The sequence below is a fragment of the Heptranchias perlo genome, chromosome 2 (assembly GCF_035084215.1).
Source record: "Heptranchias perlo isolate sHepPer1 chromosome 2, sHepPer1.hap1, whole genome shotgun sequence".
Lineage (NCBI taxonomy): Eukaryota > Metazoa > Chordata > Chondrichthyes > Hexanchiformes > Hexanchidae > Heptranchias > Heptranchias perlo.
This window is the reverse complement of record NC_090326.1, coordinates 34,726,435-34,742,503: the sequence shown is the minus strand read 5'-3', so window position 1 is coordinate 34,742,503 and position 16,069 is coordinate 34,726,435. Positions and strand designations below refer to the sequence as shown.

Sequence of the window (16,069 nt, the reverse complement as noted above, 5' to 3'; positions counted from 1 at the left end):
GGGTGAGGGGGAGGTGAAGAGAACAATTTCTTGCCCTTGTGTTTTTGGAATGAGTTCTGATGGTGTTTAAACATACTGTCATGACCCAATTAAGCACTGTTTTCTAATGGTAACAGCAGCAGAAATGTTGGCAGGATTGCAAGCTTAAATAATGGACACTCAAAGTGCATTAGAAGTGACCTTGAACTACTGTTATAAAACTCAGGAAAAAGTTTGAGAAATTCCAAAATTAGGAGTTTTCAGGCACTGTTCCCAGTTCTGAAATACCATGCTGGAGTGCATTAAACTCTTGGTCGTTCAAGATTTATAACTGTTGCTGAGCCAATGATTGCCATGTGAAATAAGCAGCAGTCACGGCAAGGAGCTGCAGTGTAGTAAGTTTGAATTTTTTTACATGGGCCTGAGAGGAAACCACTCCTGCTATATTTGTGTTACATTAATGGCTTTCTGGCAAATGCCATTTTCCATGAATTGGCACATAATATCAGAGTCACTGATTCATTTGTGTTTACTGTACTTTGGGACTTATCCATGGTGCTTGCTCAATACGATAAGTGAACTAAATGCTACAAGACTTCATTCTACACAAGAACTTTTAGTCTGTGAGGCATTCACTCTGATTTTAAATTTTTTTCTTGGGGAGTAATATCTAAAAGCCTTTGAGGTTCTGAACTGCATATTTGACAAATCTAGGATCTATTTTTGACTAACATCAAGCCAAGGACTTTTTGTTGAGGTGAAAGCATTTTAAAACTAGTTAAGATAAGCACAAGTGGACTCCAAGTCTAGTTTAATTTTACAGACAAAACATCTGCAGTGTAGCATACAGCACAGCTTGGGGAATTATGAGGAGGAAAAGAAAAAATAAATTTATCTTTGCACCCTCAATTTTTTCAGTGGGCGATTTCTTTTTTATTTTAAAATGTTGGGTTGAAAAAGTGTGCACACTTCTGGTCACCTTTGGATCTGAAAGCAGTTACTCGAGGCAAGTGGCCATTTGACTACAGATGAAGACTATCCTCCACCCACAGCATAAGCTTGTCAGCTTTAATGCTATGTCTTTTATAAGGATACAGCTCTTGGCGTCCTTCCAGCTGTGTTGCATTATAGGCCATCCACCAGAACACACACTTTCATAAAATACAGAATGCTTGGCTCCCCAGGACTGCGCTGTAATGAGGATAGAGTGAGTACTGAAATTGTTTGGCTGAATCCCAGCATCAGTGGCAGTTTTGAAAGTATGAGCTGGACTATGAAAGGATCGCTGCTTAAAGGGGGCGTTGTCACCACATTCGGACATTTTTCAAGAAGGCTTATTTCCTGTAACAGCTTACTCTGAAAACTTTATTCAACAGCTGCTGGTAGGAAAACTATATGTTGTAGCAAATACTAGAGTGTAATCTTGTTTTCCTTTTTCGGCAAAGTGCAGTTCATTCAGTTTTTACACAAACCTATTATATTACTTTAAAATTTATCTGATCGTACAATTTGTCACATCATATAGACATAATAGTGTCTTCACTGTGGTGTTAATCCACCTTTAATCGACATGTTGGCTCCATTTATTGTATTTGGAGTATACTGCAGATAGTTTTTCTTTTTGTAATGTTTACTGTGGCCCTATTATAAAGTAACTGAGTTAGGCACAGAATGGTCTGCCAGTTAGTACATTGCCATATCACCTAAGTGAGGAACGCTATGATAACTCAGCTCTGGGTTTGACAAGGTTTTGCAAAAAAAAACGTTTTTTGTTTAGCAGCTCAGCCTGATGGGATAAAAGTCACTGTTGGCTAACAACGGTCCTATGTGAACTGGGTCTGGACAGGCACAATTCGGTTCATAACACACATGCGCTGACAGCACAAAATTGTCCTAAGTTGGCATTAATTGACAATATCACTGAGAGGTCGCAGGATGGTTCGTGTGAGAAATGGGAAGACCTCACTGGTGCACTAGGGGATCTTCGTTTGGGTCAAATAGCCCCCTTCAGTACTGTAAACTTCTATGATTGAACAGATGTGATCTGGAAATGAAGCAAACATATTTACTGTGCTGAGCTCTTGAAAATAGACAATTGGGAACATTTTTGTTCACATGGTTTTTAAGAGCGATGTAACACGTACTCAAAAATTGAATGGGTCAGGAATACAATGCAGTAGGAGTGAATGCAAAATGGTTTAATTTTTTTGAAATTCTAGACTTGGATCAAGTATACATTTATCCATTCAATCGTACTTTCCAACTGCACAGATTTAAACTCATCTGAAATAAAGGCCTTGTTATCTGACAAAGCAATGTATACTCTTGCAGGATTACAGGAGGGTCGCTTATTTTTTGATGCCATGCATCTGCATCATTACCTAAAATTTATAATCCATTGGACCGATCATTTGTGTACAAAAGTATACTGACCCCAAGTGTAAAATGTGCTGCCTCACAAGAACTGAAATTGAAGATGCTGTACATTTAAATTGCACTACTATGTTTTGGCAAGATTCCAAAAACAACACAACTTGCATAATTATAAGAAACAATTATCCGTATCATTATCTTGAGTCTCTAAACATGTGGTTCTGTTCTTCAAATGGCTCACTTTTTGCCCATAAATAACAGCAGCAAAAGAATTTCTCTTGCGCTGCTTATTCACTCGAGTCAGTGAAGCCTCCTCTCATTCCCCAAACACTCTTTCCGGTGCCCTCTCCAAATCCTACTCCTTTTGGCTACCGCTGTAGGTAGATCTGCTCAATAACTGTACTGCCTCTATTTTCAATGCACTTCTCCCCATCGGGCCCTGGACAACACAACAGTCATCTTGTCTTCATGGGTCAGAGACCAGAACACACAATTTATGAAAGGCCTGACTGCCTAACATCAGATCTGGCTTGACCATTTCAAGCAGTAGTGCTTTTCCTTCTATTGCTTCAGGGTCATCCCGGACCCAACACCTCTACTGCCCACCACCACCTCCTCCTCCGTCTCTAACCTCCTGCAGGCCTATAACCCTCCAAGATCTCTGCATTCCTTCCACTCCACATCTCCACCTTTCATTCCTCCTTTAAGACCCTCCTTAAAACCTACCTCTTTGACCAAGCTTTTAGCCACCCCATCTAATATCTCCTTTGGCTCGTGTCAATTTTTGCTTGATTACATGTCTGCGGACATTTACGTTAAACGCACGATATAACTGCGTATTGTTGTTGAATTACGTACAATAATACCAAGATCTCTTTCCTTCTCAACACTTAAATTCTTTATGCTGTAGGATACAAGTATCTTTAGCGTTGGTCCTGTCCATGTGCGTAACGCTACATTTATCTAAGTGAAAGAAAAAAAAATTCTATAGCGCCTTGCACGACCTCAGGACATCCCAATGCTTTACAGCCAATGAACTATTTTTGAAGTGTAGTCGCTGTTGTAATGTAGGAAATGCGACAGCAAATTTGCACACCACAAGGTACCATGAACAGCAATGAGATAATGACCAGATAATCTGTTTTTTTAAGCAAGCCAGGCAGTATCTGTGGAGAAAGAAACGGAACTATGTTTCAGGTTGAAGTCCTTTCGTCAGAGTTCTCTGTTAACTCTGTTTCTTTCTCCACAAACGTTGCCTGACTTGCTGAGCTTCTCCATCATTTTCTGTTTTTATTTCAGATTTCCAGCATCTGCAGTATTTTGCTTTTGAATATTTTTTTTAGTCGTGTTAGTTGAGCGATAAATGTTGGCCAGGATACCAGGGAGAACTCCCCTGCTGTTCTTCAAAATAGTGCCTTTTATGTTCACCTGAGAGGGCAGACAGGTCCTCCGTTTAACATCTCATCCAGAAGATAGCACCTCCGACAGCAGCACTCCCGCAGTGCAGCTACTGAAGTGTCAGCTTAGATTATGTGTTCAAGTCTCTGGAGTGGGACTTGCACCCACAACCTTCTGACTCAGAGGCAAGTGTGCTTACCCACTAAGCCAAGGCAGTTATCCACTACCTCCTTCTCCATTGACCTTTTAACTGCTCTAATAGCGGCTTTTGTAGCCTTTAATTGAGCATGATACATATCTCTGTTCTCCTATGAATTATCTTCCTTCAGTCAATAAAAATATTTTTGTTTAAGTCTAATTTGACCCATTTTGTCTGTGCCAGCTCTGCTGGAACAATCCAAAATTAACCACTTTGCCCTGCTTTCTCTATATAACTGTTTCATATAGAATATTCGAAGGCTTTCTGTGCTTGTTCATTCTGAATTGTTGAATATATGATTGTATGGGCTGTGGTACAAAGATTTGCAAATCATCTATTTTTATCCTCATTTCCTGTAAATTCTGATCTATGCATGAAATATCCTGGCAAACTGTTTCAAGTACTATATCAGGGTCTAATTTCTCACCAAATTTTGTGCTATATATTTATAGAGCTGATGGGTGGTAGCATGAAACTTTTGTTCTATGGTGCCAAAAGATTGGCTCCATTTTCTAAACTTGGAATTTATTTTATTTTTCAATGGTTGGCACAGGACGAGCGATGTAGCATGTTTTGTATTTGTTTAACTTCAATCACAGCTGATAAAGGCAGTCAGCAATAATAGCTCTCAGCCGACAACACCCAGCTTTACTTTTCCACCATCACCTTCAACTCCACGACTGTTGCCGTGCTGTCTGATACTGTCCATCAGCCAGAACTTCTTTCAACTAAACATTGCTGAAATCAAACCAATCCTGTTTGGTTATCACCAGAAACTCTACACTTTAGCCCCTGAGCCCATCCCCTGCTGCTCAGTCAGGATTAAACCTAACGGTAAATATCCTTTGTGTCCTGTTCGACCCTGAGCTGATGTCCATCACTAGTCCATCACATCTGTTCCATCATTAAGACGGTCTATTTCCACCTCTGAAACGTCACCCACCTTCATCCCGACCACACCCTTTAGCTTTGCTGAAACCCTCATTCGATGCCTTTATCATCCCGAGGCTTGACTTTTCCAACACTGTCCTTGCCAGCTTCACAGTTCCACAAACTCCAACTAATCCACAGCTCCCAGCACGTATGTCACCAGGAATTCTCTTCCTAACCTCTTCTGCCTTGCTGCCTCTCTCCCCTCCTACAACAGCATTCTCAAAACCTGCCTCGTCTGTCACCTTCCCTAACTTTCTTCCCAATTCCTGTTTGGTGTTGGATTCCACCCCTCTTGAAAGCAGCATTATGATTTGCTACATTAAAGGTACTATATAAGTATAAGTTGTACACTGTCAATCCAAAAGCTGTGTGTCTTTTTTTAATGTAAACTCTGGATGCCAGTGTCATTCTCCCGAAGCACAGATGGATAACAATCCTCAACGTACAATGAAAATTCATTGCAACACATTTTTCATTGTCTTCTGGTTACATACTGATTCATGTTTTCTCTGTTCATGGTTCCCAGACATTTACCTTTTGTGCTTAAGACCCACACTGAAGGTCTGTGATCTAATGGACACACCAGAGAGTTCTATCTTCTGATGGATGCTGACTGAAGAGCTGCATTTCATGTGGTACGTTATATTTTTCTTTTCACTGCAATTCTATTAGAGGTTATATACCAGCGTCCTGCTGTTTATTGGCTAAGATTTACCAAATATCATCAGTTTGTCGTTGTGATTGCCTGCAAAACGAATTGTAGCTTTTAAAAACTATATAAAGCCAACGACAGCAACCTCAACTTCCTAATTAATATGTTAACAGCCTGAGGATATGGAACAAAGCTTTGAATGTGGGGCCTTTAATTATCGTGTGACAACAGAAGCAGCAATATAGATTGATTACTAATCGCATTGAATGTGAATTAATATGAAACTACATCTTGCATCTTATATTTGTTCCCTTTTCACAAAGTGAAATAGGCCTTGCCATGATGGAAAACAAAAAACAAAATACTGCAGATGCTGGAAATCTGAAATAAAAACAGCAAATGCTGGAAACACTCAGCAGGTCAGGCAGCATCTGTGGAGAAAGGAAAAAAAGGTTAGGTTGACCTTTCAAGTCCAAGACCGCACGTCAAAACAGGAAGATGTTATAGACGAAGGGTCGTAGACCAGAAACATTAACCTAATCTTTTTCCTTTCCCCAACAGATATTGCCTGACGTGCTGAGTTTTTTTCCTGTTTACTTGGATTAAGATGAGTTTGTTGGGTTGAAATTCATGGTACACACAGACTAGTGTGTTATATATATTTTTTCCAGTTTTGTTTTTGCTCTCTTTTCCATGTTTTTTTTATTTATTTTTTATTCGTTCACGGGATGTGGGCGTCGCTGGCAAGGCCGGCATTTATTGCCCATCCCTAATTGCCCTCGAGAAGGTGGTGGTGAGCCGCCTTCTTGAACCGCTGCAGTCCGTGTTGCCTCCAATAATTCTGGCTGAGATCGGGAACTTGTTAGGGATAAAACCTGTTGTGATGGGTAGGGAGACCTGTCATATTACAAATCATAAAAAGACTTTTTATTATTTTGGGCTTATTTATAATCACTTTAATTTGCATACTGCTGACTGGACAGGGTCTGACTATCGTGTGAGTTGTCTGAACCCAACTTGCCACCCTATACAGCTCATAGCAGTGTTAATAAAGTAATGCCATATTCCTTTTCTTATCACGTTAATTACATCTGAGAAGAGATGTGAGATTAAGACCAGACAGAGAGAGGGAAAGTTTTATTATCCTTTTGTGCAGGAAGACTTGTTGTCCATTCAGATGTTAGGAACAGGTTAAATCTCATCCCAGGCAGGAGACAAAGCCAATCATTTGAGATTGCTTACCGACCAGGGATGTGAATCTGTTGCAGCAAGCAATCTTTGTGTTTTGAATCCTAGAGGTGATTAACAGCTTTATAAGTGGAAACAAAAGCAAAATACTGTGGATGCTTGAAATCCGAAATAAAAATACAAAATTCTGGAAACACTCAGCAGGTCAGGCAGCATCTGTGGAGAGAGAAACAGAGCTAACGTTTCAGGTTGATGACCTTTCATCAGATCTGGAAGAAGTTAGAGATTTAACAGTTTTTAAGCAAGTACAGAGCCAGGGAAAGTGGAGGGGGTGGGGGGTGGTAGTGGTGTGGGTGTGGAGGGGAAGAAAGAACGAACGAAAGGGAAGGATTATGATGATAGGGCAGGAGTGATTAAATGACAGAAGGGATGTTGGTGCAAGGCAAAAGGGAGTGGAAATGGGACAAATAAAGAAACAAGAAGGTGTAAATGATAACAGCAGAACCATTACCTGCACCTGTTGTCTGAGAAAATGGGAGTGGTGGTTATAGTAATCACTGCTGTAAATCCCTAACTTCTTCCAGTACTGATGAAACGTTAATTCTTTACTGGTGGAAAGATATCTTTTTATTTCTATTGACTCCGTGCCCCTAGGCTAGGGAGAAGAAGAATTGATCAAGTTGCTACTACCCTGTCGCTTTTTCTGGATGTGCTCATGCATGGCGGTGTCGACCAGATTGAGCTTAACTGATGCACTGATCAAATAGTGTGCTGACACTCATTGTCTAGGCTCACTCAAAGAGTGTCCACTTGGATGAGGTATTGGAGGTTTGCAGATGGCTATGTAATGATATTCTGGCATAAGTCGGTGATTTCAGGATCAAAAAGGGGAGAAAATTGCTGCAGGGATGTTGCTCCAGCAGTTAATACTGGCAGAATAATCCCTATCTATTTCATCCCTTTTTTTAAATCTTAAATGGAAGAAAATGTAGCTACAAGAAGAATGATTATTTAGCAAGGTAGGAGTAAATATTCCCCAATGCAGATCCCCTCGTGGTTCAACATGATTTAGTAGTCGCATCTTCATTGTCTTACAGAGTGACTGGGTATCCCATATGACTGTGTGGCAAACAACTTCAATAAGTACAGGGTATATGGTTCTGTCTACTATAGGGAAACGCCGGTTTGGTGCTATATGTTTTACATTAATAATCCAAATTACCAAATCTAGACACACAGCCGCAACTTGCCACAAATAGTTTGAGATTTCTCTTGGTGTGCGTGTTTACTAAAATACTTGCAGGTTGGCTTAATCCAGAATTCCTTTTTTAAATGTTTGTTGAGACTTAAATAGCACAAAGCAGACTGGATAAAGAATGCACTCACAAAGGCAAAGGAATTAATAGTATGACATGAAGATAAAGTTGTCACATGCTCCAAAATAACATTTAAATACACTGGTTAAAGCAACTTTATCTGTCATTGTTACTTGTGAGAGATTAAGAGCAAAGATTCTGAAGGGTTCAGATGTGCTAGTGGGCATATTTAATGTCACCAAAAATGGAGTGAATATTAGAAGGAGTCTATTTTAAAGAAGGTCTGTTTAGTGCGGAGTCTGTGTGGAGTATAATCTACTAGTCCTGGTTAGATACATCAAATCACCATTTCTTGGATTTCCTGCGTCTGTAGCATTAAATATTTTGCAGGGAAGAAGTGAAAGTTTGGATCTTGAACTGCTGCAGTCCGTGTGATGAAGGTTCTCTCACAGTGCTGTTAGGAAGGGAGTTCCATGATTTTGACCCAGAGACGATGAAGGAACGACGATATGTTCCCAAGTCGGGATGGTGTGTTACTTGGAGGGGAACGTGCAGGTGGTGTTGTTCCCATGTGCCTGCTGCCCTTGTCCTTCTAGGTGGTAGAGGTCGCAGGTTTGGGAGGTGGTGTCGAAGAAGCCTTGGCGAGTTACTGCAGTGCATCCTGTGGATGGTACACACTGCAGCCACAATGCGCCGGTGATGAAGGGAGTGAATGTTTCGGGTGGTGGATGGGGTGCCAATCAAGCGGGCTGCTTTGTCCTGGATGGTGTCGAGCTTCTTGAGTGTTGTTGGAAAGGCAGAAGGGGGACTGGGTAACCGCCAGACAGATAAAGAGGACCAGGCATGCAGTGCAGGAGTCCCCTGAGAGCATCTCACTCTAACCAGTATTCAGTTCTGAATACTGGTGAGGGAGAGAGTTCCTCTGAGGAGTGCAGCCAGAGCCAAGTCCACACCACAGTGAGTGGCTTAGCTGTACGGTGGTGGGGTGGGTGGAGAAGAAAGGTCAGGAGAGCAATAGTTAGCGGAACAGACAGGCGTTTCTGCGGCCACAGACATGATTCCAGGGTGGTATGTTGCCTCCCTGGTGCCAGGGTCAAGGATGTCACTGAGCGGCTGCAGAACACTCTGAAGGGGGAGGGCGAACAGCCAGAGGTCGTGGTCCATATCAGTTCCAATGACATAGTTAGAAAGAGGGATGAGGTCCTGCAGGAAGAGTTTAGGGAGTTAGGAAAGAGATGAATATGCAGGGCCTCAAAGGTAGTAATCTCCGGATTACTCCCAGTGCCACATGCTAGTGAGTATAGAAATAGGAGGATAGGGCAGATGAATGTGTGGCTGGAGAAATGGTGCAGGAGGGAGGGCTTTAGATTCCTAGGACCTTGAGACCAGTTCTGGGGAAGTGGTACCTGTACAGGCTGGACTGGTTGCACCTCAACAGAGCTGGGGCCAATGTCCTTGCGGGGAGGTTTGCTACTACTGAGGGGGAGGATTTAAACTAATTTGGCAGGGGGTTGGGCACCAGGATGTAGCATTGGGAAGGAGAAACAAGGTGCACAAAGGATTGGGAGAGACAGATAGCACAAGAAAGTAAGAAATTGTATTGTACTGGATGGGATCAGATTAAGAGAGAATGCAAGATGGTCTAAGATAGGTTTACAGTGCATGTATGTAATTGCACGAAGCGTAGTAAACAAGGTTGGTGAGCTGCAGGCACAATTAGTCACATCGGAATATGATGTGAGAATAACGGAAACCTGACTCAGGGCAGGATTGGGTACTAAATAGTCCTGGATACAAGCTGCTCAGGAAAGATGGGGAAGGAAAGAAAGGAGGGGGGCGGGGGTGGGTGGCAGTATTGATTAAGAAGAATATTGCAGTACTGGAGAGAGAGGATGTCCTGGAGGGGTCAAGGACAGAATCCATTTGGTTAGAGTTCACAAACAGTAGAGGTGCCATTACACTACTGGGGATATTCTATAGGCCACCAACTAGTGGGAAGGATATAGAGGAGCAAATTTGCAGGGAAATTACAGAGATGTGCAAGAACCATAGAATAGTGATAATGGGGGACTTCAACTATCCTAATATAGACTGGGATAGTAGTAGTGTAAGAGGCAAAGAGGGGGAGGAATTTTTGAAATGTGTTCAGGAGAACTTTCTTGACCAGTACGTTTCCGGCCCAATGAGGAAGGAGGCATTGCTGGATCTGGTTCTGGGAAATGATGTGGGCCAAGTAGAGCAAATGTCAGTGGAGGAACATTTAGGGAACGGGGTCATGGTATCATAAGGTTTAGATTAGCTATGGAAAAGGACACTGACCACTCTAAAGTAAAAATACTCAATTGGAGGAGGGCCAATTTCAGTGGGATGAGAACAGATCTGGCCCGGGTAAATTGGAATCAAAGATTGGCAGGCAAAACTGTAATGGAACAGTGGGCAGCCTTTAAAGAGGAGATGGTTCGGGTACAGTCTAGGCACATTCCATGAGGGAGAAAGGTAGGGCAACTAAAACCAGAGCTCCCCAGATGACAAAAGAGGTAGAGAGTAAGATGAAACAGAAAAAAGGGGCATATGACAGATGTCAGGTTGATAACACAAGTGAGAACCAGGCAGAATATAGAAAGTTCAGAGGGGAAGTGAAAAAGGAAATGAGAGGTGAAGAGTAAGTATGAGAATGGACTGGCAGCCAACAGAAAAGTGAATCCAAAAGTCTTCGACAAGCACGTAAACAGTAAACGGGTAGTAAGAGGAGGGGTGGGGCCGATTAGGGACCATAAAGGAGATCTACTCATGGAGGCAGAGGGGATGGCTGAGGTACTAAATGAGAACTTTTCATCTGTCTTTACCAAGGAAGACGATGCTGCCAGAGTCTCAGTAAAGGAAGATATAGTTGAGATACTGGATGGGCTAAAAATTGATGATCAGGTTCTAGAAAGGCTAGCTATACTTAAAGTAGATTTTACCTGAGGAAGGAGAAAATCTCCGAAAGCTTGTGAATTTAAAATAAAATTGCTGGACTATAACTTGGTGTTGTAAAATTGTTTACAATTTTAAAGTAGATAAGTCACCCGGTCCGGATGGGATGTATCCTAGGTTGCTGAAGGAAGCAAGGGTTGAAATTGCAGAGGTACTGGCCATAATCTTCCAATTATCCGGGGATGGTGCCAGAGGACTGGAGAATTGCAAATGTTACACCCTTGTTCAAAAAAGGGTGTAAGGATAAACCCAGCAACTACGGCTGGTCAGTTTAACCTCGGTGGTGGGGAAACTTTTAGAAACGATAATCTGGGATAAAATTAACAGTCACTTGGACAAGTGTGGATTAATAAAGGAAAGCCAGTATGGATTTGTTAAAGGCAAATCATGTTTAACCAACTTGATTGAGTTTTTTGATGAGGTAACAGAGAGGGTTGATGAGGGCAATGTGGTTGATGTGGTGTAAATGGACTTTCAAAAAGGTGTTTGATAAAGTACCACATAATAGGCTTGTCATCAAAGTTAAAGCCCATGAAATAAAGGGCGCAGTGGCAAAATGGATATAAAATTGGCTAAGTAATAGGAAACAGAGAGTACTGGTGAACATTTGTTTTTCAGACTGGAGGGAGGTGTACAGTGGTGTTGCCTCGAGGTCAGTACTAGGATCACTGCATTTCTTGATATATATTAATGACTTGGACTTGGGTGTGCAGGGCACAATTTCAAAATTTGCAGATGACACAAAACTTGGAAGGGTAGTGAACAATGTGGAGGATAACGATAGACTTCAAGAGGACATAGACAGGCTGGTGGAATGGGTGGACACGTGGCAGATGAAATTTAATGCAGATAAGTATGAAATGATACATTTTGGTAGGAGTAATAAGGAGAGGCTATATAAATAAAGGGTACAATTTAAAAGGGGTGCAGGAACAGAGAGATCTGCGGGTATATGTGTAAAAATCGTTGAAGATGGCAGGGCAGGTTAAGAAAGCATACAGGGATCCTGGGTTTTATAAATAGAGGCATAGAATACAAAAGCAAGGAGGTTATGATGAACCTTTATAAAACACTGGTTCGGCCACAACTGGAGCATTGCGTCCAGTTCTGGGCACCGCACTTTAGGAAGGATGTGAGGCCTTAGAGAGGGTACAGAAGAGATTTACTGGAATGATTCCAGGGACTAGGGACTTCAGTTACGTGGATAGACTGGAGAAGCTGGGGTTGTTCTCCTTAGAGCAGAGACGGTTGCGAGGAGATTTGATAGAGGTATTCACAATTATGAAGGGTCAGGACAGAGTAAATAGAGAGAAACTGTTCCCATTGGCGGAAGGGTCAAGAACCAGAGGACATAGATTTAAGGTGATTGGCAAAAGAACCAAAGGTCACATGTGGAAAAACATTTTTACACAGCGAGTGGTTAGGATCTGGAATGCACTGCCTGAGGGGGTGGTGGAGGAGGCAGATTCAATCGTGGCTTTTAAAAGGGAATTGGGTAAGTACTTGAAAGGAAAAAAATTGCAGGGCTATGGGGAAAGGGCAGGGGAGTGGGACTAGCTGGATTGCTCTTGCAGAGAGCTGGCACGGACTTGATGGGCCCAATGGCCTCCTTCCGTGCTGTAACCTTTCTATGATTCTATGATCTAGCGATAGAACTGACATCTAGAAATCCTCAATTCTTGGACAGTTGTACAAGAAAGGCAGCAAAAAGCAGCAAGTTTCGGTCTAAAAGACACGTTAAATTTATTCTGGGGCATAATGAATTATTTTAAGTATTTTAAAATGGGCAAGTTGTAGATTTGCTCTAGGACTAACCTTTTCCCAAGAGCCTAGAGGAAGTTGTCACCTTTTAATCTGTCACATACACTTTGGAAAGCAAGTCAGATCCTCCCTCTGCATTCCTCCATTAGCATCTGACGAAGAAGCCAAGACATGTGGGTAATAATTTATGCTCTAACCTTTAAGGAAGGACTGATTTGATTTGAAGAAACTTGGATTATTGGAATCTGGATAATCCGGTAATGTTTTTTTTTATTCGTTCATGGGATGTGGGCGTCGCTGGCGAGGCCAGCATTTATTGCCCATCCCTAATTGCCCTTGAGAAGGTGGTGGTGAGCCACCTTCTTGAACCGCTGCAGTCCGTGTGGTGAAGGTTCTCCCACAGTGCTGTTAGGTAGGGAGTTCCAGGATTTTGACCCAGCAACGATGAAGGAACGGTGATATATTTCCAAGTCGGGATGGTGTGTAACTTGGAGGGGAACGTGCAGATGGTGGTGTTCCCATGTACCTGCTGCTTTTGTCCTTCTAGGTGGTAGAGGCTGCGGGTTTGGGAGGTGCTGTCGAAGAAGCCTTGGCGAGTTGCTGCTGTGTATCCTGTGGATGGTACACACTGCAGCCACAGTGAGCCGGTGGTGAAGGGAGTGAATGTTTAGGGTGGTGGATGGGGTGCCAATCAAGCGGGCTGCTTTATCCTGGATGGTGTCGAGCTTCTTGAGTGTTGTTGGAGTTGCACTCATCCAGGCAAGTGGAGAGTATTCCATCACACTCCTGACTTGTGCCTTGTAGATGGTGGGAAGGCTTTGGGGAGTCAGGTGGTGAGTCACTCGCCGGAGAATACCCAGCCTCTGACCTGCTCTTGTAGCCACAGTATTTTATGGCTGGTCCAGTTAAGTTTCTGGTCAGTGGTGACCCTCAGGATGTTGATGGTGGGGGATTTGGCGATGGTAATGCCGTTGAATGTCAAGGGGAGGTAGTTAGACTCTCTCTTGTTGGAGATGGTCATTGCCTGGCACTTGTCTGGCGCGAATGTTACTTGCCATTAATGAGCCCAAGCCTGGATGTTGTCCAGGTCTTGCTGCATGCGGGCTCAGACTGCTTCATTATTTGAGGGGTTGCGAATGGAACTGAACACTCTGCAATCATCAGCGAACATCCCCATTTCTGACCTTATAATGGAGGGAAGGTCATTGATGAAGCAGCTAAAGATGGTTGGATCTAGGACACTGCCCTGAGGAACTCCTGCAGCAATGCCCTGGGGCTGAGATGATTGGCCTCCAACAACCACTACCATCTTCCTTTGTGCCAGGTATGACTCCAGCCACTGGAGAGTTTTCCCCCTGATTCGCATTGACTTCAATTTTACTAGGGCTCCTTGGTGCCACACTCTGTCAAATGCTGCCTTGATGTCAAGGGCAGTCACGCTCACCTCACCTCTGGAATTCAGCTCTTTTGTCCATGTTTGGACCAAGGCTGTAATGAGGTCTGGAGCCGAGTGGTCCTGGTGGAACCCAAACTGAGCATCGGTGAGCAGGTTATTGGTGAGTAAGTGCCGCTTGATAGCACTGTCGACGACACCTTCCATCACTTTGCTGATGATTGAGAGTAGACTGATGGGGCGGTAATTGGTCGGATTGGATTTGTCCTGCTTTTTGTGGACAGGACATACCTGGGCAATTTTCCACATTGTCAGGTAGATGCCAGTGTTGTAGCTGTACTGGAACAGCTTGGCTAGAGGCGCAGCTAGTTCTGGAGCACAAGTCTTCAGCACTACAGCCGGGATGTTGTCGGGGCCCATAGCCATTGCTGTATCTCGTGCACTCAGCCGTTTCTTGATATCACGTGGAGTGAATCGAATTGGCTTTAGACTGGCTTCTGTGATGGTGGGGATATTGGGAGGAGGCCGAGATGGATCATCCACTTGACACTTCTGGCTGAAGATGGTTGCAAACGCTTCAGCCTTGTCTTTTGCACTCACGTGCTGGACTCTGCCATCATTGAGGATGGGGATGTTTACAGATCCTCCTCCTCCTGTTAGTTGTTTAATTGTCCACCACCATTCACCTATTAAGTTAATGCCTTTTTTTGTCCTACCAAGCAAGAGAAATTGGTTTGTCCCCTAAATTAAAGCTGTCAAACGCGTGCCTTTGTATATGCAGGAAACCACAGTCAACCTGGGGGAATAATTGCAATTGCCATGAAGAATGTATCTTGAATGGCTCCCGAACATGTACATTCCAAATCAAAACCAAGTCTTGTTTTTCCCCCTCTTTCTTGCCCTCTCTGGATGGCATTTCAAATTTGTCCAAAAGGGATTGTAAGTAATCTCTGACTCTCCCTTAGTCAGTTTTCCCACATTCCTTTTCCTTTCGGAATTTACTCCTCGCTCGGCAATATTTTTTTGTGATAAGGAAGAGACCAGGAGTGTGGAGATTGCAGGCGCATGCCCATGTCATACTCTGATGACATCACTGAACAAGACCTTTCCATACTCTACTTTTCTTGTGGATGATTACCTGGATAGACCTAGTCAAAGTATCAAAATAAGCCACCAAGATCATTGACGTAGGGCTGGTAGAGCACTGGTATACATTCTTTGCCCAAAGGACAGAGCACTTATAATTTTCAATTGTTCTTTGATCACCTTCCAAACTGGGGATGAATTTGAGAACTTGGGAAATACTAAAGCATCACTGAAAATAAAAGGCAAGTGCCTAGCTAGGTATGTAAACGAGATCACTTCCTCTCTTCCTAACAGCCCCCCCCCCCCAAAAAAATCAATTAACCTAATTATTAAAATGGAGATTAAACAGATGGTGCAGTAATACAGCACATCGGAATGGCGGGATACAGTTTTTCACCCATGATTCCTTACACACCGTGTTCTCATCTCTGTCCTGCTGCCATGGAAACATGCTTGATGTATGAGAGCCTCCTTGTAGAGAGAGAGAGAGATTCTTCTCATCTTCCAGTCTAAAAGCAATACTGATAAAAGGATTAATTGCCCTATTGATTGCATTTGGTATGTGAGGACACCAAGAAAGAATACCATGGGGGAAGGGAGAGGGTTTTGTACTCGCAAAAAAAGAGATATTTCATAACTCATTCCTGTCTCATACAAAAATTTATTGGCGGAGAGTGAAATTGACAGCGATTTAGAGATTAGTGCTGATTGATGCAGTCAGATGTCACCTTGTAAAGTACTTGAAGCAGCTATTATAGGGACCATCACTAGTTAGAGCTATGCATGCAAAGAGAATAAATGCAAACCTTTCAATT

The 16,069-nt window shown here is 42.9% G+C and overlaps 1 protein-coding gene across 8 annotated transcripts in view; it reads left to right on the top strand.

The window, feature by feature from the left end:
* The window catches only part of atxn1a (ataxin 1a), a 319,165-nt gene that overhangs the window by 145,777 nt on the left and 157,319 nt on the right, over nt 1-16,069 (top strand). For 6 of the 8 annotated variants that reach the window (XM_068001701.1, XM_068001696.1, XM_068001697.1 and 3 more), the window contains one exon: nt 5,409-5,517. The exons of the other annotated variants lie outside the window; for them this stretch is intronic. The gene's annotated coding sequence lies outside the window, so the exon portion shown is untranslated. The remainder of the gene's footprint in view (nt 1-5,408; nt 5,518-16,069) is intronic. 8 annotated transcript variants of the gene reach the window in all.